The following is a 27,973-nucleotide window of genomic DNA, read 5'->3' on the forward strand; positions in this document are numbered from 1 at the left end:
AATGGCTTTGGAAGGTGAGGGAGGAAGAAAAGTGAGATTGAAGTACTTTGTTGGTGCAGTTTGACAATGGGTTACGACTGTTACGGTTCGCTTTTACGCGGGTAAGGCATCAAAGTTACAACGAGGTTGTTGGTGCTCTAATTGGATTTTAGTATTTTAGAGTCGCCACCTAATTTATTATGGAAAACTAGGAAAACCAAGTTTAAAGATTTTCACATTAAAAGTAAAAAGTAAAAATCTTTTGGATCCAAGTTCGAGATAAGGGTTCTGGTCATCCCCTAGGGAAGGTTTTACGCACTCTAGTATTAAAGATCCGTAGAATACGGTTGATCTTAGAGCTTCAATGTGTGATTAATGTACTTATTTGCTTAAAAGTGTTTAATTTTCCGCAAAAAATGTCATTTCATTTCATATCAAGTTTTCAAGAAATAATTTGGCAAATATTCCCCTTGTAAAAAGGGTTTTGGTTTTAAAATCACAAAAGTGTTCAACTCACTTTATTGCCGGACTAGGATACACCAAGGATTTCTCCCGAGTAGAGTCACTACTAAACGTGTCTTTTTGCAAATTTTGTCAATTCTACTAGCTCCGAAATGTCGATTTGTACGCGGTTGAGTGGTTGATTCGGTTCTCGAGGGTCTGGGGGCAGTTTGGTCTTTTGGTTGGAAAGTTGATTTTTGGGTTTTAGGGGTTGACCGAGTCAAAATGATCTTTTTTTAAAATTTCGAGTGTGCGGGTGAGTTCGTAGCGTGTTTTTATGTGGGGTTGCATATCTAGTTTGTATCCGGGAGGTTCTGGGTGAGTCTCGGGATTTCGGAGTGGTTGAATCAAAAATTAGATTTTTGTTGGTTCTGGTGTACTCGCCTCTGCGAGCCTTTGTCCGCCCCTGCGGTGTTGCTCCCGTGGAAGGAGGCCCGCAGGCGCGAGATTTATAAAATGTTGTTAGGTCTTGTTATTGCGAAGATATGTTCGCAGAAGCGGAGTCACCCCTGCGTGGATTGGTCTGCAGGCGCGCATCTCTGAGATCTTTAAGTGACTTCGCCCCTGCGGTGGATTGTCCGCTAAAGCGGACTCGCGGGCACGAGGAATCGTCCGCTAAAGTGGAGATCGCTGGACCACAATAGATATTTAGTGCTCCTTCCATACCTTAAGCTCGTCATTCTCATATTTTTCCATTTGGGAGCTCGGCTTGAGAGTACCTTGGGAGGATTTTGCTAGACACGTCTCTTGGGTAAGATTCCAACTCTCTTTTTACATTCATATCATCACTTAGTGGGGATTTTCATGATAGAAAGCTTGATTTAAAGAGGGAATTGGGGGGAATAAGAACCCTAGGTGGGAATTAAAGAATTCAAGGTATGAATATGAATTTATGGATAGATTTCTTTCATTTTTGGTTTATAGACTATATGAATCATGGGTAAACTGATTTTGGGACAAATTTCCTATTTGCTCTTCGTGGCTCGGAATCTTATTTTGGGTGACTTTTTGGGCTTGGATTTAATGAATGTCATTATGGGTATCAATGGTTTCGTATGACTTCCTAGAATACTAATTAGACCATATTGAAATCGTTTTCCAATAAAATTGAGGAATTGACCTTTTGGGGTTTAGAACGGGGTCTATGGATTGAATTTTTGGACCCAAATCTTCTATAAGGTAATATGGGCGTCGTGTGTCTTGTGTTCTTATGCTTAATCTGTATTTGAGCAGATTGGATCGTTCGGAAGCTCTACGGAAGGGCAAGGCTTTGCTGTGATTTGGTTGAACTTCTTACCCAGCATGTTGAGACTGTAAACTCTAAATTAAGCATCGTGGTTGATAAATTGAATTAAATAAGAGGGTGTAACGGGAATAATATGGGGGTCCCGATACTCGTGAGGTAACGAGCACTTGTATCGAGTACTGGTGACATGTTATGGGAACTTGTGCAATTTAAATTGTATTGTTAGTCTGAATGCCATATTTTGGGCTCTAACTGGTAGATAGTATGATCCTGTGGATCTGTGAGTGGGGTATGAAGCCCATATTTTCTGCCTCTTTGATTGTGTGTCTGTCTTGTTTGATATGTGTGGTAATCATCACTTCTAAATGCTCGTTCAAAGGTGGAAAAGAAGCTAATATAATGACTTTATTGCGTAATCGGCTAAAGGTAGGCCCTTTACAGCTTACAATGAATAAAGATAAGATCTTTTACTGTACTCATTGGCTTCTTGTTATTGTGCATGTCATAATCATGCTTCATCTGGTATCTCATGCATATATACATTTGAGGTGTCACGCCCTAGTTCTGGAGGGACGTGACCGGCACCCGAAGCCAAACCAGGCCTGAACGAACCACTCTAAATCTGGAACTCTGGGAGAGTAATCCCCAGGTTAGACCGGTAAGGCCTACCTGCACACAAACAATACCCACAAACTGTAATTTGGATATATATATATATATATATATATATATATATATATATATATATATATATATATATATATATATATATATATATATATATATATATATATATAGATATTAAATATCTCGTCTGAACTGTGCACGCATACACAAAACGTGTATATATACAACTGAGCAAGCCGACGAGGCTGCTATGACCGTACAAAGCCAACAGTGTCCAGACATACATATACAAGCCGACAAGGCTATCACACAGACACACCATATACATACAATACCTTTCTACAAGCCTTTGGGAAACGAGTGACTGTACCATACAATCAGAAATCAAAAGGGAAGACTCCAAGGACTTGGCAACTCCGAGCAAAAAGGAAGCTCACCAATCAGCTGATTTCTAACTCTGCCTACTCGGGAGGTCTATTAGTCTGTCGATCAGTACCTGCAGGTATGAATGCAGCGCCCCCAGGCAAAGGGACATCAGTACGAATAATGTACGGAATATGTAAGCCAAAGTAACAACTGAAATAAAGTAACAAGCTATACTCTGGATATTTCAAGAAAGCACCTGGAGGTACTCTTCCTAGGTTTCCTTTTATCTGAGGCAAGATAACATAACCCTATAGATATAACTCCGTGACCCGAGGGTCGGCATAGCTAACTCCATGACCCGTAGGTCAAATAATAACTCCACGGCTCATAGGCCAGGTATAATCAACTCCATGACCTGTAGGTCAGGTAATAACTCCATGGCTCATAGGCCAGGTATAATCAACTCCATGACCCGTAGGTCAGGTAATAACTCCATGGCTCATAGGCCAGGCTAAAGAAAAATATGTGTATATCATGCAGTACATCATGAATATGCTGAAAAATACTGATATTGTAACACGTCTCTCTTGTCTCTCTATAAACTCAAGGACATAGGAAGGGGACATGGCCCCTCAGAAAGAATAACAGAACACTCAAAAGTCAGGCAATAATATGACAAGCTCTGCTTAGACCAATCTCTAGTCACAAGGTTTATTACACCCTTACAATATATGGAATCATGCCAAAAAAAAAAAGGAACGGCCTTAATATACCTGTTTGATCGCCTACTACTTAATGCTTATTCTTCCGAACTCATAAATCTACATTCAAGAGAAATCACACTACCGTTAGACTTATCGTCATATGCCTATCTCAAGTCTTTAAATTAGACTTCTTTAGAATCGGCCGAAATTCGAGCAACATCTCCCCTGTTTATAACCGTAGACCGAAATTACAGTCCAACAACTAACAACAACAATAATACCAACATCCACAACAACGTTATCAACACCAATATGCTCCACAAAGCATCCCTCACGATGCTTTCCAAATTTCTCGATTAACCAACTTGTTATATGACTATTTAATAACTTTATCTCTGTAAATAAACTTAAATCGATATTAATAAGGGAAGATTGATATCTTACCTCTGCTAGAACCGCAATATCTTCACTTTCCACCTTGAATTCAAACCAAGACCCACCGCAATACGATTTTATAATCGCAACTATACGCTGTCTAGACCAGAATCTAAGGATTATAATTGATTCGGGCTAAAATTTGATGTTTGAAGGTTGGGGGAAATTTCCAGAAGTTTGGAGGAGTTTTTGGTGTGTTTGGATGAAGAAAGAGGGGGTAATCCCCCTTATATAATGTTCCAGAGTCTGCCTGGACAAACTCAAAAATTGCTCAGCGCGATCGCGCTGCCTTATGGTGCGCTCGCGCTGAGTTGCTAGGTTCTCCTCTGCGCGTTCCCGCCACCTTCTGGCGCGTTTGCCTAGGGTTAATTCCCTGCTCTGATAGCCCATCTTAAAATGCTCATAACGTTTGATTCTGATGTTCGATCGATGCACGGTTTGTTGCGTTGGAAACTAGACTTCCTGAACTTCATTTTAGGCTTTTGTTTCACTTCAAAACTCCTAATATACTAAAATATATTCTTTCTCTAATTTGGACCAAATTATCATACGAGATCTTATCCAACTTTTCTCCAGAATTCCGAAAACTCAATCTCCTTGATTCACTTGTTCTCCGACCCTTTCGTGACCTATTACTTGAACTTAAACTCTCATAATCATAAGATGGCACGTATAATCTCGTATATTTTCGACAATGGCTCCCGTGTCCCCAATTGAACAACTAATACCTAGCAAATCTCAATGTACAAAACTACGAGGTGTAACGTGAGGATACATATGTGGGTTTAAGGGGAAATGTTTCCGGATGGAGTGATGATGATATCTTCAAACAAAACTTTATTGTGTATAAGAAGCGAAAGGTGGAACCTTTGTGATTATGAGAATTTAAAAAAGGGAATCTTATGTGTATTCCTGTTTCTTATTGTGATGCATACCATATCCATGCTTATTATATATCTCCCGCATACTTATCATGACTAAACATAAGGTCCTTTAATGTATGCATTGATTTCTTGTTGTTGAGCATGTCATATTCATATTTATCATGGTATCTCATATGCATTGATGGCACCAATGAAAGGTCCGAAGGGAAATAATTATGTATGAAGTGATGATAATTGTGAGCCAATGGGCTAATTGACAGGTATATGGGCCTAAAGGGCTAAGACATGATTTATACGAGCCTAAGGGGCTGAGACTTGATATGTGAAAACCCGAGGAGATCTCAAAGATCAATGATGCAGGGTGGTATATGGACCTCGCGAGTCCCTCATGGGTCACGATGCGTTGACATTCGAACGTGTGTATACCGGGTGATGGAAAAGCTGTCACGACCCAGCCCCATGGGCCGCGACTGGCGCCCTAGTTGGGCACCCAAACGTACCTATCCATATCGAATCACATACAAATAGCATATATGGCTATAACTGCTATATGCCGTCTCAAACTGTATCCAACTGTATATGACACAAACATAAGCATATACATATATCGAAAAGCCGGCAAGGCTATCAAATATGTCCAAAAAGCCGACAAGGCTGTCAAATATGTCAAAAGCCGACAAGGCTGTCAAATGGCACAACGGCCCAAAACACAGATACAAATGCACGCCGACAAGGCTGTCATAACGAATAGAATCATACAAACACATCGGAACAGAAGTAGGCACACACACCCACAAATACGTCTACAGACCTCTAAACAGACCAACCGAATCATATGGCGGGACAGGGCCCCGCCGTACCCCTGAACAAATACATACACAACGAACGAAACTGTATACCAAAACATATGCTCTGAAGTGAGAAGAGCACTCCGAACAGCAAAGGAGGATGTCCTAAACTGGTGGATCACCAAACTGCGCATCTGTACCTGCGGGCATGAAACGCAGCCCCCCCGAAGAAAGGGGGGTCAGTACGAGATATGTACTGAGTATGCAAAGCAGAATATACAGAAAACAAACCTGAGACATAAAAGAAACAGAAGTGCCGAACATAAGTGCAAATCCAATCATATCAAAATGTTTAGTTTCAAACATGTAAGTCATGCATAGGGTACAGAAGAATATGGTCGCCCGCCCGTCGATGGCGCCATAACACAGCATAACACCAGAAAGTTTCAAATCTCCATATCCCCGTCACATATCACATCACCGCATAACGCCATACACAGCATAACACCAAATATAAGTGGAACCCGACCCTCTTTTGCGAGTAGCTCAGTGAACCATGAACACAACATAACTCCGGAGTGTATCAAAACGCGCACGATAACAGAACCGGCCCGGGACTCGGCGAAAGGAATAACAGAATGCACGAATAGAGTCGTGAGTAGTCATATGCATAAAATCATTATCATAAATTCAAACATAAGCAAAATGATCATATTTGAAAATCGAAATAATAGTCATACTAAATTCCTTCAAAGATTCTCCGGATTTCATAAAGGAAAGTCGCGGGACCCACGGGTGGGTATTTACCCGAGTCGGGCCCGCCTATGGAAAACATACATATCATATGTCATATAGACTTCTATAAAAATATTAGAGTAATCCGAGCATGTTTGTGAAAGATATGGCATTCCAAAAATTACGAACTTCTTTAAAGTGAACCCTTTTTATGCAAAATTCGGAAAACGATTATTTCAAAGACATAAGGGTTCATATTTCATCAAATCATACATAAGAGTGCCAAAGAACATATACGGATCATAACATGCTCGGATTTCGGATTTGGAATTTCCTTAAGGCTCTAATTTAGCCTATGTAAAACTAAGACATGCCAAAAAGAAAGGAAGTTGCCTTACATACCTCGTACGCACTCCAAGATGGCCAATCTAAAGTAAATTCCAATATACGCCTCGGGCTCCCGAAGGTCTACAAATATACCAACGAATATCCAATATTAAACATAGGCACTTAAGCCATTCATTCCAACTAATCATTAAATTCTACAGAAAATTCGGCAGCATTTCCCCTGTAAATAGGCCATCCCGAGAATTTAACTCGCTCAAAATCAACAACAACAACCACAATAACCAACCTAGCAACATCGATAATCAATTCGGAAGGCAAAATAACATTAATAGCTCTCTTTTTCATCGTTCGACAAATTTCCAATTATTCAATTCAATGGCTTACTTTCAAGCCACAATATCGTTCGTACATTCGATTATTAACCCAAATCCATACTAACAACATTCAAGAACATTCTAAACAATTCACATAATTTTTCCAACAATCAAATATTTTTTTTTCTCCAAGTGGCCGAAAACAGTCCCCTTAGCCGAGAGCAGCCCCCTATTTTCTTTCCTCATTTTCAAGTCATGTTTTGTATCACGATCCACAATATATCGATGTCATTCTCATAAAATATACAAATTACATCAACGCACAATAAGCCTCAAAACAGCCCCAACCATCTCAACATCATTCTTGAGTCATTAAACACTTATTTCCAACTAGAATTCATATCGACGATAACTAAAATACTAAACGATAGTAACACGATCTTCGACATATTATAGGACTCACATTCGTCCACACTACACATATACATATGTTAATGATTCTTATATATAAGGATTGCATTAAGTGCACCAAGTTCTCCAAATCAGTCCGCAACGCTTACTATATCAATTCGGGACCTTAAACTCTCCTTTCCAACATAAAAGTCATCGCAACAACCATTCAAACGCTAAGCGACATTAATTCATTCCTTGCCTAACATGTGGCCTATACACGTCTACATTACCCACATATATACATATATTGATGATTTTTATTTTTTTTTCTTCTCCACTCTACGACAATCAAATATGCTACAAACAATTAATTCATCAACCCAATACCACACCACACACATATGCTTCACACGGTCAACACACCCAACACAAGACCCAACTTCAACATTCCATATTTCATGATTTTTATCCATTTTAACATACTACAACATGAATTAAACGTCCACAACACATAAACAAGAGCAAAACTTACCTTTGTTCTTCACTTCCACCAATAGGCTAGGGTTTGCAAATAGGCACAACTAATCGTTGGATGACCCAAACGATGCTTCCACGTTACTTAGGGACTTCAATATAGTGGGTTTGTATCAAAGAAATAATTTTTAGAGAGGCAAAAATGGGACTTGGTTTTCCATGGCTCTAGCCGTGAGGTTGGAGGGAGTATTGCTCTCCAAAGTCTTGATATTTCTTTGAGTGGTGAATGAGAGAAAGATGAACTCTTGGTCATCTTTTAAGTCCACATGTATTGTACAAGTGATCATGGCCCACACAAGTGGTGGACTAATTAAAATTGACCACAAAATTTGTGTGGGCCATTTAAGGGTCTACACGGCCACAATGGGATTTTTGTACCACATTTTTAATTCCAATTTTATGAATTGTGGTCCCAATTTTTCCTAAGTGTTCAATGCCCACAATTTCATATATAACTTATGTCTCAAAATAAAATCAAAGGTCAAAAGTCCCGACTTCAAATCCCGGAATAGTCTTGGCCCTTACTTGTCATAGTTAATCCGGGTTGTCCCAATGTATAAAAATACGGGACGTAACATCCTTCCCCCCTTAAGAACATTCGTCCTCGAATGTTGGATTAATTCTACTGATCTTACTCAAATTTGGGGGAGTTTCCTTTATAGCCAACATATACAAATCATTCACAGATCAACATAGGCAAACAAAGAATTTGGATTACCTGAAGGTGCCGGAAATAGGTGAGGATACTTTTTCTTCATCAGCTCCTCAGCTTCCCAGGTCATTTCCTCGCGGTTATTATTCCGCCACAGGACCTTAACCGAAGCCACATCTTTATTCCGCAACTTTCTTACCTGACGATCCAATATGGCTATAGGCTGCTCTTTATAAGACAGCTCCTCTGTGACCCGTATATCATCTGTAGGGAAAATTCTGGAAGGGTCACCAATACACTTACGAAGCGTAGAAACATGGAATACCGGGTGAACCGCTCCCAAATCAGCTGGCAGATCCAATTCATAGGCCACTTTGCCTATTTTACGAATAATCAGATAAGGCCCAATTTATCTCGGACTGAGCTTTCCTTTCTTACCAAATCGCATAACACCTTTCATAGGTGACACTTTCAGAAATACCTAATCGCCAATCTGAAACTCTAACGGTCGACGTCGTTTATCAGCATAAGATTTCTGTCGACTCTGGGCTGCTAATAGTTGCTCTCGAATCAGTTTCACTTTATCTACTGCCTGCTGGACCACATCTGGACCAATTACTGAATCTCACCCACGTCAAACCAACCAATCGGAGATCTGCACTTCCTGCCATACAAAGTCTCATATGGTGCCATCTGAATACTGGAGTGATAAACAAATTTATTATAAACAAATTCAATTAGCGACAATGATCGCCCCAACAACCTCTGAAATCAATAACACAGGCCCATAGCATATCTTCCGGTGTCTGAATAGCACACTCGGCCTGTCCGTCGGACTGAGGATGAAATATTGTGCTATGACTCATCTGAATCTCCAGTCCTTCCTGGGACGAACTTCAGAAGTTAGCCGTAAACTGAGCACCTCAGTCGATTATAATAGATATAGGAATCCCGTGAAGTCTTATTATCTCATTAATATACACTCTGTCATAACTTTCAGCCGAATAAGTAGTCCTGACTGGAATAAAATGGGCTGATTTCATTAGTCTGTCAACAATACTCTGAATAGAATCGTATCCACGGTAAGCCTATAATGAAGTTCATGCGAATCGTTCCTCGTTCCCAAACTGAAATTTCTAGTTCCTGAAGCAATCTGTCGGGCCTTTGATACGCGATCTTGACTTACTGACAATTTGGGCATTGGCCAACGGACTCTGCAGTGTCCCTTTTTCATACCATCCCATCAACATAAATATTTAAGATCGTGATACATTTTTGTGGATTCAGAATGAACAGAATGTCGAACATTATGTGCTTCGCCCAAAATTGATCATCACAGCCCTGCAACGTCAGGCACACATAGTCTGCCTCCGAATAATAATACCCCTTTCAGACGAAATTTCAACTAAGTCTTTTCTTTATCAAAGGTCGTATCTTTGTACTGTACAAGGATAGGATCCTCAAACTGATGCTGTTTTACCTCTTCCATAATCGACGATTCGGCGACTCCTCGAACAAAATCCCAATGTCTTCAGAATCGACCAAACGGACTCCAAGGCTAGCTAACTGATAAATTTCCACGAACCAATTCTTTCTCATCAAAATGTACATCAGTCAAATTGTCCATAGACTTACGGCTAAGTGCATTAGCTACCACATTGGCTTTTCCAGGATGACACAGAATATCGACATTATAATCTTTCAATAACTTAAGCCATTCATGCTGCAGATTTAGCTCCCTTTTGCTTAAAAATATATTGGGGCTCTCATGGTCCGTATAATATCAGCGTGGATCCCATGTAATTAATGCCTCCACATTCTCAAAACATGAATCGCCGCGGCTAATTCCAGATTATGTATGGGATAATTTCTCTCGTGCGATTTAAACTGCCGAGCAGCCTAGGCCATAACTTAACTGTGCTGCACTAATTCATAACCTATCCCAATACCAAAAGCATCATAATAAGTAACATACCCGACTGGCCCTCGGGAAGAGATAGACTGGAGCCGAAATAAAAAAAACTTTCCTCCAGTACTGGAAACTGCATTCACACGTACCGGTTCACTGAAATTCCACGGCCTTCTAAGTTACCTTCGTAAATAATGCCGTAGTAGGAGCAAAGTCCTTCACAAATTTTCTGTAATACCTGGCTAATCCCCAAAACTGCGTATCTCGGTCTATGTCGAAGACCTAGGTCAACTTTTTATCGTTTCAATCTTCTGTGTGTCAATTGTTTCTATTTCTACTTACTTTACTTCACTTTCATCCATTCCCCCCCTTTTGGGGTTGTGCTTATACCGTATCCATATTTTTCCTTTATAATCCATAACTTGATTACCTTCGTACGAGATCTTAACAGAATTACGAAGTGATGAAGTTCTCAATCATATAGTACAAAATCTTGTCTGATAGCTGGCACTCAAATAATTTAATTAATATAGCAATTTATCCTTTAAAAATCATATCCTTCCTTCATACCCGTTCCTTATCCGTCGTTCTATTTTCTCGATAGTCAAATTATTTAATAATCGCATGATTCATCATTCCATGCCATAGGTTTTCCTTTGCCCTGCACTATTACACATAAGTTCGTTTTCGCAAATAATTTTGTATTTTGCCTGTCGACCCTTTTTGGGGCTCTGCTTAAATAGGTTTCTTACTTTTCAATTTTCTGGCATTTTGTTCTCCTTATGTTATACTCAATCACTCTCTTTTCCTTCCAAAATATCGTCGTACTAGAATCTTTCATATTCTATACTCGATAAGTACCAATACGCAGTGGGGGAGTTGATCCCATTTTCTATGAGCGAATGAGTCCATACTTATTTATCATTAGAAAGACCTATTCGTAATAATTTGAGTTTAGTCATTCTATCTTTCTTTATGAATTTTGAGAACCTATGGATAAAATATCTCAACCAGTAGCAAAATAAATATCAGTTCATTTCGTAACATCTGTACCATACCTCTCACTTTGTCTCACAAATTCTATTATGTTAATGTCTCCCATATAATATAACGCTGGCTATTAAGGTTCACCAAGCGGTCGACATAGTCATAAATGAGGAGTCCTATACATACATACATACATATATCACTGTCATTTCTTTCACAAGACATCTGCAATCATTTGTTCAAACTCACTCTAATTCTAGAGCTGCGTTGCTCTTTCTTTTTTTTTTTTTCTAATCTAATCCGTCTCAGCCCACGCGACCTTTATAAAGTTTCTAATCATTCCACGTACCTTAATTTCCTTTTAGGTTACTCCAAATTTCCTATTTGTCTCTTATATCCATATTTGCGAAAATCTTTGTACATCTCCCAGGGGGTCACCCATCCCAGAATTACTCTGGCCCTGACACGCTTAACCTTACAACCTTAATGTTTTTAGACGCGTTAAGGTCGGTATAATTGCATCAATTTCCCCGCACAACCTTTATCTCGTAATTTAAGGCAAATCGGGGTCTTACATATTTTCAAAACGTTCTCGTAGCGGGTCCCACCGCGATCTAGAGAGAATTCTTTTACTTTTCGGACTATATAGTCACCGTGTCGCCCCCTATAAATCCTCAATATTTTTCTTCTCATGCATATACATATATAATTTTAAACAGCCCACAGCTTTAAGTTTTTATTCCACAAATTCCATCTCCAATTAGTCGACGAAGACTGATAAAATAATACTGTACAACATTCTCCAACCACCAGCAAAAGAACACTAGAATCCGACGAACATCGCGAAATCCTTTAGTACTTAATTCACATAATTACCTCCATATTTATACATATATATATATATATATACTTCTTTTGAGTCATAAGCGAACCATTTAATCCCCAACTGTCTGTTATACATTTAGTACTCTTCAAATGAACCGAACTTAATCGTTGGACATTTTTGCCTTTCACATAAGCTTTTCTGAAGCAACATGTGGTTGGAACATATTCTGGTCCGTTTAAATAAATTACGAATTTGCTACTCTTATATGCCTTCTCGAAATAAAATTTCCCAATCAAGGATAATGCTTCTTACGAATGGCATGGAGGGTACCTCTTAACTTTAATCCAACATAATAGATTACCCTATCGGTATCAATTTTCAAGACATACTAAGAACTCATATCTCGATCTCCTGTTTATATTTCTGGAAAAATTTAGGCAGAGGTTCCTCTGTATTTCTTACTATCCCAAAACCTGTACACAGGAAATACCAACCATGCCTCACAGGGCCAACACATATACGTATATATATCATCATATCACATCATACCATAGCCACACAGGGCTAACAATTTCAATAAAAAGTATGAAATTTCGAGATTTACCTCACATGCCTAACTCAAACGGCACTGGTGACATTTTCCTGTTTACTCTTCTTTTTAATCTTCAACTTTATATTTCCATCATACTTCAAATAGCTTCCCCGACATACATTTTTCATACCATTTCTTACCTGAGTACTATGCAGCTTTCCATATCATCAGTAACTTTCTTACGTCGACACCGTCCTCCAGCTGAAATTAAAAGTTAGCAAAAAGGAATCCATTTCCTACAGCTGGCTCTATCGCACGATCTAAGATTCAAAGAAAGAAAACACCCTAAATGTCCTATAGCCTCTTGTTTATAGGTGTGGTGCACAACACACCGATAAACAAGACCCTACGAGACACGGTCTGTAGACATCCCAAAGACAAACCGCTCTGATACCACTTCTGTCACGACCCAGCCCCGTGGGCCGCGACTGGCGCCCTAGTTGGGCACCCAAACGTACCTATCCATATCGAATCACATACAAATAGCATATATGGCTATAACTGCTATATGTCGTCTCAAACTGTATCCAACTGTATCTGACACAAACATAAGCATATACATATATCGAAAAGCCGGCAAGGCTATCAAATATGTCCAAAAAGCCGACAAGGCTGTCAAATATGTCAAAAGCCGACAAGGCTGTCAAATGGCACAACGGCCCAAAACACAGATACAAATGCACGCCGACAAGGCTGTCATAACGAATAGAATCATACAAACACATCGGAACAGAAGTAGGCACACACACCCACAAATACGTCTGCAGACCTCTAAACAGACCAACCGAATCATATGGCGGGACAGGGCCCCGCCGTACCCCTGAACAAATACATACACAACGAACGAAACTGTATACCAAAACATATGCTCTGAAGTGAGAAGAGCACTCCGAACAGCAAAGGAGGATGTCCTAAACTGGTGGATCACCAAACTGCGCATCTGTACCTGCGGGCATGAAACGCAGCCCCCCCGAAGAAAGGGGGGTCAGTACGAGATATGTACTGAGTATGCAAAGCAGAATATACAGAAAACAAACCTGAGACATAAAAGAAACAGAAGTGCCGAACATAAGTGCAAATCCAATCATATCAAAATGTTTAGTTTCAAACATGTAAGTCATGCATAGGGTACAGAAGAATATGGTCGCCCGCCCGTCGATGGCGCCATAACACAGCATAACACCAGAAAGTTTCAAATCTCCATATCCCCGTCACATATCACATCACCGCATAACGCCATACACAGCATAACACCAAATATAAGTGGAACCCGACCCTCTTTTGCGAGTAGCTCAGTGAACCATGAACACAACATAACTCCGGAGTGTATCAAAACGCGCACGATAACAGAACCGGCCCGGGACTCGGCGAAAGGAATAACAGAATGCACGAATAGAGTCGTGAGTAGTCATATGCATAAAATCATTATCATAAATTCAAACATAAGCAAAATGATCATATTTGAAAATCGAAATAATAGTCATACTAAATTCCTTCAAAGATTCTCCGGATTTCATAAAGGAAAGTCGCGGGACCCACGGGTGGGTATTTACCCGAGTCGGGCCCGCCTATGGAAAACATACATATCATATGTCATATAGACTTCTATAAAAATATTAGAGTAATCCGAGCATGTTTGTGAAAGATATGGCATTCCAAAAATTACGAACTTCTTTAAAGTGAACCCTTTTTATGCAAAATTCGGAAAACGATTATTTCAAAGACATAAGGGTTCATATTTCATCAAATCATACATAAGAGTGCCAAAGAACATATACGGATCATAACATGCTCGGATTTCGGATTTGGAATTTCCTTAAGGCTCTAATTTAGCCTATGTAAAACTAAGACATGCCAAAAAGAAAGGAAGTTGCCTTACATACCTCGTACGCACTCCAAGATGGCCAATCTAAAGTAAATTCCAATATACGCCTCGGGCTCCCGAAGGTCTACAAATATACCAACGAATATCCAATATTAAACATAGGCACTTAAGCCATTCATTCCAACTAATCATTAAATTCTACAGAAAATTCGGCAGCATTTCCCCTGTAAATAGGCCATCCCGAGAATTTAACTCGCTCAAAATCAACAACAACAACCACAATAACCAACCTAGCAACATCGATAATCAATTCGGAAGGCAAAATAACATTAATAGCTCTCTTTTTCATCGTTCGACAAATTTCCAATTATTCAATTCAATGGCTTACTTTCAAGCCACAATATCGTTCGTACATTCGATTATTAACCCAAATCCATACTAACAACATTCAAGAACATTCTAAACAATTCACATAATTTTTCCAACAATCAAATATTTTTTTTTCTCCAAGTGGCCGAAAACAGTCCCCTTAGCCGAGAGCAGCCCCCTATTTTCTTTCCTCATTTTCAAGTCATGTTTTGTATCACGATCCACAATATATCGATGTCATTCTCATAAAATATACAAATTACATCAACGCACAATAAGCCTCAAAACAGCCCCAACCATCTCAACATCATTCTTGAGTCATTAAACACTTATTTCCAACTAGAATTCATATCGACGATAACTAAAATACTAAACGATAGTAACACGATCTTCGACATATTATAGGACTCACATTCGTCCACACTACACATATACATATGTTAATGATTCTTATATATAAGGATTGCATTAAGTGCACCAAGTTCTCCAAATCAGTCCGCAACGCTTACTATATCAATTCGGGACCTTAAACTCTCCTTTCCAACATAAAAGTCATCGCAACAACCATTCAAACGCTAAGCGACATTAATTCATTCCTTGCCTAACATGTGGCCTATACACGTCTACATTACCCACATATATACATATATTGATGATTTTTATTTTTTTTTCTTCTCCACTCTACGACAATCAAATATGCTACAAACAATTAATTCATCAACCCAATACCACACCACACACATATGCTTCACACGGTCAACACACCCAACACAAGACCCAACTTCAACATTCCATATTTCATGATTTTTATCCATTTTAACATACTACAACATGAATTAAACGTCCACAACACATAAACAAGAGCAAAACTTACCTTTGTTCTTCACTTCCACCAATAGGCTAGGGTTTGCAAATAGGCACAACTAATCGTTGGATGACCCAAACGATGCTTCCACGTTACTTAGGGACTTCAATATAGTGGGTTTGTATCAAAGAAATAATTTTTAGAGAGGCAAAAATGGGACTTGGTTTTCCATGGCTCTAGCCGTGAGGTTGGAGGGAGTATTGCTCTCCAAAGTCTTGATATTTCTTTGAGTGGTGAATGAGAGAAAGATGAACTCTTGGTCATCTTTTAAGTCCACATGTATTGTACAAGTGATCATGGCCCACACAAGTGGTGGACTAATTAAAATTGACCACAAAATTTGTGTGGGCCATTTAAGGGTCTACACGGCCACAATGGGATTTTTGTACCACATTTTTAATTCCAATTTTATGAATTGTGGTCCCAATTTTTCCTAAGTGTTCAATGCCCACAATTTCATATATAACTTATGTCTCAAAATAAAATCAAAGGTCAAAAGTCCCGACTTCAAATCCCGGAATAGTCTTGGCCCTTACTTGTCATAGTTAATCCGGGTTGTCCCAATGTATAAAAATACGGGACGTAACATCCTTCCCCCCTTAAGAACATTCGTCCTCGAATGTTGGATTAATTCTACGGATCTTACTCAAATTTGGGGGAGTTTCCTTTATAGCCAACATATACAAATCATTCACAGATCAACATAGGCAAACAAAGAATTTGGATTACCTGAAGGTGCCGGAAATAGGTGAGGATACTTTTTCTTCATCAGCTCCTCAGCTTCCCAGGTCATTTCCTCGCGGTTATTATTCCGCCACAGTACCTTAACCGAAGCCACATCTTTATTCCGCAACTTTCTTACCTGACGATCCAATATGGCTATAGGCTGCTCTTTATAAGACAGCTCCTCTGTGACCCGTATATCATCTGTAGGGAAAATTCTGGAAGGGTCACCAATACACTTACGAAGCGTAGAAACATGGAATACCGGGTGAACCGCTCCCAAATCAGCTGGCAGATCCAATTCATAGGCCACTTTGCCTATTTTACGAATAATCAGATAAGGCCCAATATATCTCGGACTGAGCTTTCCTTTCTTACCAAATCGCATAACACCTTTCATAGGTGACACTTTCAGAAATACCTAATCGCCAATCTGAAACTCTAACGGTCGACGTCGTTTATCAGCATAAGATTTCTGTCGACTCTGGGCTGCTAATAGTTGCTCTCGAATCAGTTTCACTTTATCTACTGCCTGCTGGACCACATCTGGACCAATTACTGAATCTCACCCACGTCAAACCAACCAATCGGAGATCTGCACTTCCTGCCATACAAAGTCTCATATGGTGCCATCTGAATACTGGAGTGATAAACAAATTTATTATAAACAAATTCAATTAGCGACAATGATCGCCCCAACAACCTCTGAAATCAATAACACAGGCCCATAGCATATCTTCCGGTGTCTGAATAGCACACTCGGCCTGTCCGTCGGACTGAGGATGAAATATTGTGCTATGACTCATCTGAATCTCCAGTCCTTCCTGGGACGAACTTCAGAAGTTAGACGTAAACTGAGCACCTCAGTCGATTATAATAGATATAGGAATCCCGTGAAGTCTTATTATCTCATTAATATACACTCTGTCATAACTTTCAGCCGAATAAGTAGTCCTGACTGGAATAAAATGGGCTGATTTCATTAGTCTGTCAACAATACTCTGAATAGAATCGTATCCACGGTAAGCCTATAATGAAGTTCATGCGAATCGTTCCTCGTTCCCAAACTGAAATTTCTAGTTCCTGAAGCAATCTGTCGGGCCTTTGATACGCGATCTTGACTTACTGACAATTTGGGCATTGGCCAACGGACTCTGCAGTGTCCCTTTTTCATACCATCCCATCAACATAAATATTTAAGATCGTGATACATTTTTGTGGATTCAGAATGAACAGAATGTCGAACATTATGTGCTTCGCCCAAAATTGATCATCACAGCCCTGCAACGTCAGGCACACATAGTCTGCCTCCGAATAATAATACCCCTTTCAGACGAAATTTCAACTAAGTCTTTTCTTTATCAAAGGTCGTATCTTTGTACTGTACAAGGATAGGATCCTCAAACTGATGTTGTTTTACCTCTTCCATAATCGACGATTCGGCGACTCCTCGAACAAAATCCCAATGTCTTCAGAATCGACCAAACGGACTCCAAGGCTAGCTAACTGATAAATTTCCACGAACCAATTCTTTCTCATCAAAATGTACATCAGTCAAATTGTCCATAGACTTACGGCTAAGTGCATTAGCTACCACATTGGCTTTTCCAGGATGACACAGAATATCGACATTATAATCTTTCAATAACTTAAGCCATTCATGCTGCAGATTTAGCTCCCTTTTGCTTAAAAATATATTGGGGCTCTCATGGTCCGTATAATATCAGCGTGGATCCCATGTAATTAATGCCTCCACATTCTCAAAACATGAATCGCCGCGGCTAATTCCAGATTATGTATGGGATAATTTCTCTCGTGCGATTTAAACTGCCGAGCAGCCTAGGCCATAACTTAACTGTGCTGCACTAATTCATAACCTATCCCAATACCAAAAGCATCATAATAAGTAACATACCCGACTGGCCCTCGGGAAGAGATAGACTGGAGCCGAAATAAAAAAACTTTCCTCCAGTACTGGAAACTGCATTCACACGTACCGGTTCACTGAAATTCCACGGCCTTCTAAGTTACCTTCGTAAATAATGCCGTAGTAGGAGCAAAGTCCTTCACAAATTTTCTGTAATACCTGGCTAATCCCTAAAACTGCGTATCTCGGTCTATGTCGAAGACCTAGGTCAACTTTTTATCGTTTCAATCTTCTGTGTGTCAATTGTTTCTATTTCTACTTACTTTACTTCACTTTCATCCATTCCCCCCCTTTTGGGGTTGTGCTTATACCGTATCCATATTTTTCCTTTATAATCCATAACTTGATTACCTTCGTACGAGATCTTAACAGAATTACGAAGTGATGAAGTTCTCAATCATATAGTACAAAATCTTGTCTAATAGCTGGCACTCAAATAATTTAATTAATATAGCAATTTATCCTTTAAAAATCATATCCTTCCTTCATACCCGTTCCTTATCCGTCGTTCTATTTTCTCGATAGTCAAATTATTTAATAATCGCATGATTCATCATTCCATGCCATAGGTTTTCCTTTGCCCTGCACTATTACACATAAGTTCGTTTTCGCAAATAATTTTGTATTTTGCCTGTCGACCCTTTTTGGGGCTCTGCTTAAATAGGTTTCTTACTTTTCAATTTTCTGGCATTTTGTTCTCCTTATGTTATACTCAATCACTCTCTTTTCCTTCCAAAATATCGTCGTACTAGAATCTTTCATATTCTATACTCGATAAGTACCAATACGCAGTGGGGGAGTTGATCCCATTTTCTAAGAGCGAATGAGTCCATACTTATTTATCATTAGAAAGACCTATTCGTAATAATTTGAGTTTAGTCATTCTATCTTTCTTTATGAATTCTGAGAACCTATGGATAAAATATCTCAACCAGTAGCAAAATAAATATCAGTTCATTTCGTAACATCTGTACCATACCTCTCACTTTGTCTCACAAATTCTATTATGTTAATGTCTCCCATATAATATAACGCTGGCTATTAAGGTTCACCAAGCGGTCGACATAGTCATAAATGAGGAGTCCTATACATACATACATACATATATCACTGTCATTTCTTTCACAAGACATCTGCAATCATTTGTTCAAACTCACTCTAATTCTAGAGCTGCGTTGCTCTTTCTTTTTTTTTTTTTCTAATCTAATCCGTCTCAGCCCACGCGACCTTTATAAAGTTTCTAATCATTCCACGTACCTTAATTTCCTTTTAGGTTACTCCAAATTTCCTATTTGTCTCTTATATCCATATTTGCGAAAATCTTTGTACATCTCCCAGGGGGTCACCCATCCCAGAATTACTCTGGCCCTGACACGCTTAACCTTACAACCTTAATGTTTTTAGACGCGTTAAGGTCGGTATAATTGCATCAATTTCCCCGCACAACCTTTATCTCGTAATTTAAGGCAAATCGGGGTCTTACATATTTTCAAAACGTTCTCGTAGCGGGTCCCACCGCGATCTAGAGAGAATTCTTTTACTTTTCGGACTATATAGTCACCGTGTCGCCCCCTATAAATCCTCAATATTTTTCTTCTCATGCATATACATATATAATTTTAAACAGCCCACAGCTTTAAGTTTTTATTCCACAAATTCCATCTCCAATTAGTCGACGAAGACTGATAAAATAATACTGTACAACATTCTCCAACCACCAGCAAAAGAACACTAGAATCCGACGAACATCGCGAAATCCTTTAGTACTTAATTCACATAATTACCTCCATATTTATACATATATATATATATATATATATATATATATATATATATATATATATATATATATATATATATATACTTCTTTTGAGTCATAAGCGAACCATTTAATCCCCAACTGTCTGTTATACATTTAGTACTCTTCAAATGAACCGAACTTAATCGTTGGACATTTTTGCCTTTCACATAAGCTTTTCTGAAGCAACATGTGGTTGGAACATATTCTGGTCCGTTTAAATAAATTACGAATTTGCTACTCTTATATGCCTTCTCGAAATAAAATTTCCCAATCAAGGATAATGCTTCTTACGAATGGCATGGAGGGTACCTCTTAACTTTAATCCAACATAATAGATTACCCTATCGGTATCAATTTTCAAGACATACTAAGAACTCATATCTCGATCTCCTGTTTATATTTCTGGAAAAATTTAGGCAGAGGTTCCTCTGTATTTCTTACTATCCCAAAACCTGTACACAGGAAATACCAACCATGCCTCACAGGGCCAACACATATACGTATATATATCATCATATCACATCGTACCATAGCCACACAGGGCTAACAATTTCAATAAAAAGTATGAAATTTCGAGATTTACCTCACATGCCTAACTCAAACGGCACTGGTGACATTTTCCTGTTTACTCTTCTTTTTAATCTTCAACTTTATATTTCCATCATACTTCAAATAGCTTCCCCGACATACATTTTTCATACCATTTCTTACCTGAGTACTATGCAGCTTTCCATATCATCAGTCACTTTCTTACGTCGACACCGTCCTCCAGCTGAAATTAAAAGTTAGCAAAAAGGAATCCATTTCCTACAGCTGGCTCTATCGCACGATCTAAGATTCAAAGAAAGAAAACACCCTAAATGTCCTATAGCCTCTTGTTTATAGGTGTGGTGCACAACACACCGATAAACAAGACCCTACGAGACACGGTCTGTAGACATCCCAAAGACAAACCGCTCTGATACCACTTCTGTCACGACCCAGCCCCGTGGGCCGCGACTGGCGCCCTAGTTGGGCACCCAAACGTACCTATCCATATCGAATCACATACAAATAGCATATATGGCTATAACTGCTATATGTCGTCTCAAACTGTATCCAACTGTATCTGACACAAACATAAGCATATACATATATCGAAAAGCCGGCAAGGCTATCAAATATGTCCAAAAAGCCGACAAGGCTGTCAAATATGTCAAAAGCCGACAAGGCTGTCAAATGGCACAACGGCCCAAAACACAGATACAAATGCACGCCGACAAGGCTGTCATAACGAATAGAATCATACAAACACATCGGAACAGAAGTAGGCACACACACCCACAAATACGTCTACAGACCTCTAAACAGACCAACCGAATCATATGGCGGGACAGGGCCCCGCCGTACCCCTGAACAAATACATACACAACGAACGAAACTGTATACCAAAACATATGCTCTGAAGTGAGAAGAGCACTCCGAACAGCAAAGGAGGATGTCCTAAACTGGTGGATCACCAAACTGCGCATCTGTACCTGCGGGCATGAAACGCAGCCCCCCCGAAGAAAGGGGGGTCAGTACGAGATATGTACTGAGTATGCAAAGCAGAATATACAGAAAACAAACCTGAGACATAAAAGAAACAGAAGTGCCGAACATAAGTGCAAATCCAATCATATCAAAATGTTTAGTTTCAAACATGTAAGTCATGCATAGGGTACAGAAGAATATGGTCGCCCGCCCGTCGATGGCGCCATAACACAGCATAACACCAGAAAGTTTCAAATCTCCATATCCCCGTCACATATCACATCACCGCATAACGCCATACACAGCATAACACCAAATATAAGTGGAACCCGACCCTCTTTTGCGAGTAGCTCAGTGAACCATGAACACAACATAACTCCGGAGTGTATCAAAACGCACACGATAACAGAACCGGCCCGGGACTCGGCGAAAGGAATAACAGAATGCACGAATAGAGTCGTGAGTAGTCATATGCATAAAATCATTATCATAAATTCAAACATAAGCAAAATGATCATATTTGAAAATCGAAATAATAGTCATACTAAATTCCTTCAAAGATTCTCCGGATTTCATAAAGGAAAGTCGCGGGACCCACGGGTGGGTATTTACCCGAGTCGGGCCCGCCTATGGAAAACATACATATCATATGTCATATAGACTTCTACAAAAATATTAGAGTAATCCGAGCATGTTTGTGAAAGATATGGCATTCCAAAAATTACGAACTTCTTTAAAGTGAACCCTTTTTATGCAAAATTCGGAAAACGATTATTTCAAAGACATAAGGGTTCATATTTCATCAAATCATACATAAGAGTGCCAAAGAACATATACGGATCATAACATGCTCGGATTTCGGATTTGGAATTTCCTTAAGGCTCTAATTTAGCCTATGTAAAACTAAGACATGCCAAAAAGAAAGGAAGTTGCCTTACATACCTCGTACGCACTCCAAGATGGCCAATCTAAAGTAAATTCCAATATACGCCTCGGGCTCCCGAAGGTCTACAAATATACCAACGAATATCCAATATTAAACATAGGCACTTAAGCCATTCATTCCAACTAATCATTAAATTCTACAGAAAATTCGGCAGCATTTCCCCTGTAAATAGGCCATCCCGAGAATTTAACTCGCTCAAAATCAACAACAACAACCACAATAACCAACCTAGCAACATCGATAATCAATTCGGAAGGCAAAATAACATTAATAGCTCTCTTTTTCATCGTTCGACAAATTTCCAATTATTCAATTCAATGGCTTACTTTCAAGCCACAATATCGTTCGTACATTCGATTATTAACCCAAATCCATACTAACAACATTCAAGAACATTCTAAACAATTCACATAATTTTTCCAACAATCAAATATTTTTTTTTCTCCAAGTGGCCGAAAACAGTCCCCTTAGCCGAGAGCAGCCCCCTATTTTCTTTCCTCATTTTCAAGTCATGTTTTGTATCACGATCCACAATATATCGATGTCATTCTCATAAAATATACAAATTACATCAACGCACAATAAGCCTCAAAACAGCCCCAACCATCTCAACATCATTCTTGAGTCATTAAACACTTATTTCCAACTAGAATTCATATCGACGATAACTAAAATACTAAACGATAGTAACACGATCTTCGACATATTATAGGACTCACATTCGTCCACACTACACATATACATATGTTAATGATTCTTATATATAAGGATTGCATTAAGTGCACCAAGTTCTCCAAATCAGTCCGCAACGCTTACTATATCAATTCGGGACCTTAAACTCTCCTTTCCAACATAAAAGTCATCGCAACAACCATTCAAACGCTAAGCGACATTAATTCATTCCTTGCCTAACATGTGGCCTATACACGTCTACATTACCCACATATATACATATATTGATGATTTTTATTTTTTTTTCTTCTCCACTCTACGACAATCAAATATGCTACAAACAATTAATTCATCAACCCAATACCACACCACACACATATGCTTCACACGGTCAACACACCCAACACAAGACCCAACTTCAACATTCCATATTTCATGATTTTTATCCATTTTAACATACTACAACATGAATTAAACGTCCACAACACATAAACAAGAGCAAAACTTACCTTTGTTCTTCACTTCCACCAATAGGCTAGGGTTTGCAAATAGGCACAACTAATCGTTGGATGACCCAAACGATGCTTCCACGTTACTTAGGGACTTCAATATAGTGGGTTTGTATCAAAGAAATAATTTTTAGAGAGGCAAAAATGGGACTTGGTTTTCCATGGCTCTAGCCGTGAGGTTGGAGGGAGTATTGCTCTCCAAAGTCTTGATATTTCTTTGAGTGGTGAATGAGAGAAAGATGAACTCTTGGTCATCTTTTAAGTCCACATGTATTGTACAAGTGATCATGGCCCACACAAGTGGTGGACTAATTAAAATTGACCACAAAATTTGTGTGGGCCATTTAAGGGTCTACACGGCCACAATGGGATTTTTGTACCACATTTTTAATTCCAATTTTATGAATTGTGGTCCCAATTTTTCCTAAGTGTTCAATGCTCACAATTTCATATATAACTTATGTCTCAAAATAAAATCAAAGGTCAAAAGTCCCGACTTCAAATCCCGGAATAGTCTTGGCCCTTACTTGTCATAGTTAATCCGGGTTGTCCCAATGTATAAAAATACGGGACGTAACAAAAGCCTTGTGTTGCATTGCATGGGATTACATACATTTGCATATCATACATTCTGTTAGTTTCTGTGTCGTGTGACTTGCTGAATTGTGATTTGGATTTCCTTTTTCGGCTTTGGATAATTGACGGATTAAGGACTTAAGTGCTCATTTGATTTCTTGATTGACTAAGGATTCATATGCTTATTTGGTTACCTGATATGCTTATGGATTAGGAGCTTCACATAGGCTTAAACTGAGATTATTATGGCTTGATATATTATTATTATTATTATTATTATTATTATTATTATTATTATCGGTTAAGTGTGGAAGTAGTAATCTTAGGCTAGCCATCATCTCCGTTTTCGTTAGGGTCGGTCCACGATGCTGATGATGAGTACACATTGTTCCCTGTACTCACGCTACACTTGTTGCACTCTTTTCGTGTGCAGATTCTATTCTCGGTACGTGTGGATCTCGAGAAGTTGCCGACCGTTGTGATGGTCATCAGGACGATTCGAGGCGAGCCATCAGTTGATCCATGGCACCAGATTTTCTTCAGTTATCTTTATTGTTGTCTTTTGATTCGGACAACTTATGTACTTTCAGGATGTATGCCTAGATTTATACCTCATTTAGTCGTTCTTGTACTAGTGACACCAGATTCGAGGATGGTTGTACCTCTATTTTCATGTTTTATGAAAATAAGGATAACTAATACTTGAATGATTTTTTTTCCGCTTTAATTCCTTTATTAAATTGTTCTAGCGGGTGTGGAGGGCTTACTAACTTAGTGGGTGTTAGTGCCTTCATGACTTATGAAATTAGATCGTGACAAATTGGTATCAAAGCTTCAAGTTAATCGGTCTCACAAGTACAAGAACAATGTCTAGTAGAGTCTTGAGGATCGGTACGGAGACGTCTGTACTTATCATCGAGAGGCTATGGGACACTTAGGAAAAAGAAGCTATTTCCATTTGACCTCTCTTATCTGAGAAGAATCCTTTTCTAATCTGCATGATCTGTCAAGAAAAAGTAAAAATTAAATTTCCACTTTTGTCGGTTCAAATTATTTCTACCAGAGAGCCATAGACCTGCACGTGCTCCATAATGATGGAATCATGTCACTGCAGTTACGTCTGCATTTCAAGAGACTGTAGGATTTTTTAGACTACTTCTCCGTCCATGTAATTTTAGGTCTACCTTACTCTTTTTTAACACGTTCACTCATTATGATTTTACACCTATAAACCGGTGCATTTATAGGTTGGCATAGGACAGGTCGATCAAACCATCTCGTGTCCTTGATTTCATCTTATGTGTGGTACTTGCACCTTCCGGAGAATGTGGTCATTTTTTATCTTGGCAAGTATTTAGGACCATAGAATTTACCTTCCGGAGAATGTGGTCATTTTTTTATCTTGGCAAGTATTTTAGGACCATAGAATTTTAACATCTACACCTTTGTAGTATTAATGTTGTGGATGTGTTGAACTTAAGTTCAACGATTCTAAGGTTCACTTCCATAGAACATTAGTAGTCTTATAATTAACTATTTTAACTTTGATGGACATTCTTTTATCACATAACACTACCATAACATTTTTCATTTCAACCATCCGATTTTAAATTATGTAAAACATAGGATCTGAAGCAATCAAAGGGAAACAAAATAATAAGTACTCCATTGACGAATATGTAATTGCTTGCTTAGTGCATGGTGCTTATAATAAACATTTTTAATTTATTAGTTAAATCAATACTACGGAAACAAACTATTTCCCTATAATCCTATTGTTTTCGAAAAGTTTACTTATATTTCTTTCTCAACCAGTTTCACCCCCAAACTTTTATAATTTAACTTGAAACTCTTTATATTCCCAAAAGACCGACTCTTTTCCAGTAATTACAGATAGAAGAACGAAGTACAGTGGATCATTTAATCGAGATAAAGGGAAAAAATGGTCAAGATCCATCAGGGTCGCAAACAAATAAATCGGTAATCAAATCTTTAATGAAAGATTTGAGAATTTGGCCAACTCGTCTATCGAATCTATCACTATATTTAAAGTGACTGTGGGGCTGTGTGAATCAAATCCAGACGCTTATAAGAAAAATTGATCTCCATTGGTCCTTACCATAAACACAATCATGAACTTGGCTCGATGGAAAAGTACAAATTGCGGTACCTACAACGGTTTCTCAAGCGGAAAGGGGGGATGGATGTGGAAAGTTGCATTAGTGAAATAGATAAGCTAAAAGATGATGCACTTTTAAGTGTTATGCTGATATACGGGACCTTGATAGTGATATTCTTGCAATTTTTTCACAAATGTTGTTGCTTGATGGTTGCTTCGTGGTTGAGTATATTCGAGAGTGTTGTCGAATGAAGCCAATAGGAGAAGACATGATTATCAAGACAAGTTGCATAGCTAATCAAGTATGTCGAGACTTGTTCTTAGTAGAAAACCAACTTCCTTTCTTTGTCCTCACCAAGCTTCATGACATGACTAAGGATGTTGAAATATCATTCACAAAGTTAGTGATGCTCTATCTTGTTCGAAAACCGAATATGACCCATGCATCCTTTCTAGAGACTGAAGGTAATGAAAAAATATCAAACATTTACTTCATGTAGTACACATGTCATGCCAAACTTTAGAAATGAAAACTAGCCTAACCGAAAATCCTAGCATGGCAGCAGAAAACTCCAGTAAAAGTTTACGTGGGATCGCTTTACGAATTATTAGGACTAAGGATATGCCAAGTAATAAGGACCACATAGCGTGGCATAAGGTCATGCCAAATGCAACAGACTTTTCTGAAGCTGGAGTTAGCTTCGAAAAAGTCGGATATACTTATACATGGTTGGATGAAGACAACTTTGGAGATAGTACAAGTTTATTCGATATTAAGTTTGAAAATGGATCAATTAAAATCCCCTGTTTTGAAGTCTTTGATGAAACAGAATCCCTCCTGTGTAATCTTATTGCTTAAGACCAACAGTCATGTGATGTAAGTCTTGCATATTTCAGTGATTATACAGCTTTCATGGATTATCTTATCGACTCAGACAAAGATGTGAGTTTGCTTTGCCGGAAAGGAATCATAGAGAACTGGATAGGAGATGACAAAGAAGTGGCTAGCCTCTTCAACAAAATTGGGAAAGGGGTCGCGGTTTCAAATAACTTCTATTATAAAGAAGCAAATTTGAGGCACAATTGCTTTAATAGTCCTTGGGTAGGAATTTCAACTGTGGCAGCCATCATACTCCTCTTACTCAGACTTACACAGACAGTTTTATGTATGACATTGTTAATTAGTTTTGTTAATCCTTCCAATCTGGTTTTTATCAAGAATTTATTTGTCACTTTCAATAAACAGACAGATAGATAAGCTAGGACAAAACATATGTTTTTGATGATGACTTGCCAGAAATGGTTTAAG

At 38.7% G+C, this 27,973-nt stretch overlaps 1 pseudogene; it reads left to right on the top strand.

Annotated features, from left to right (window-relative positions):
- Position 1: 1 nt before the first annotated feature.
- On the top strand, positions 2-27,922 carry LOC132619714 (UPF0481 protein At3g47200-like; annotated as a pseudogene).
- Positions 27,923-27,973: the final 51 nt, after the last annotated feature.

The sequence above is a fragment of the Lycium barbarum genome, chromosome 11 (assembly GCF_019175385.1).
Source record: "Lycium barbarum isolate Lr01 chromosome 11, ASM1917538v2, whole genome shotgun sequence".
In the NCBI taxonomy this organism is placed as follows: Eukaryota; Viridiplantae; Streptophyta; class Magnoliopsida; order Solanales; family Solanaceae; genus Lycium; species Lycium barbarum.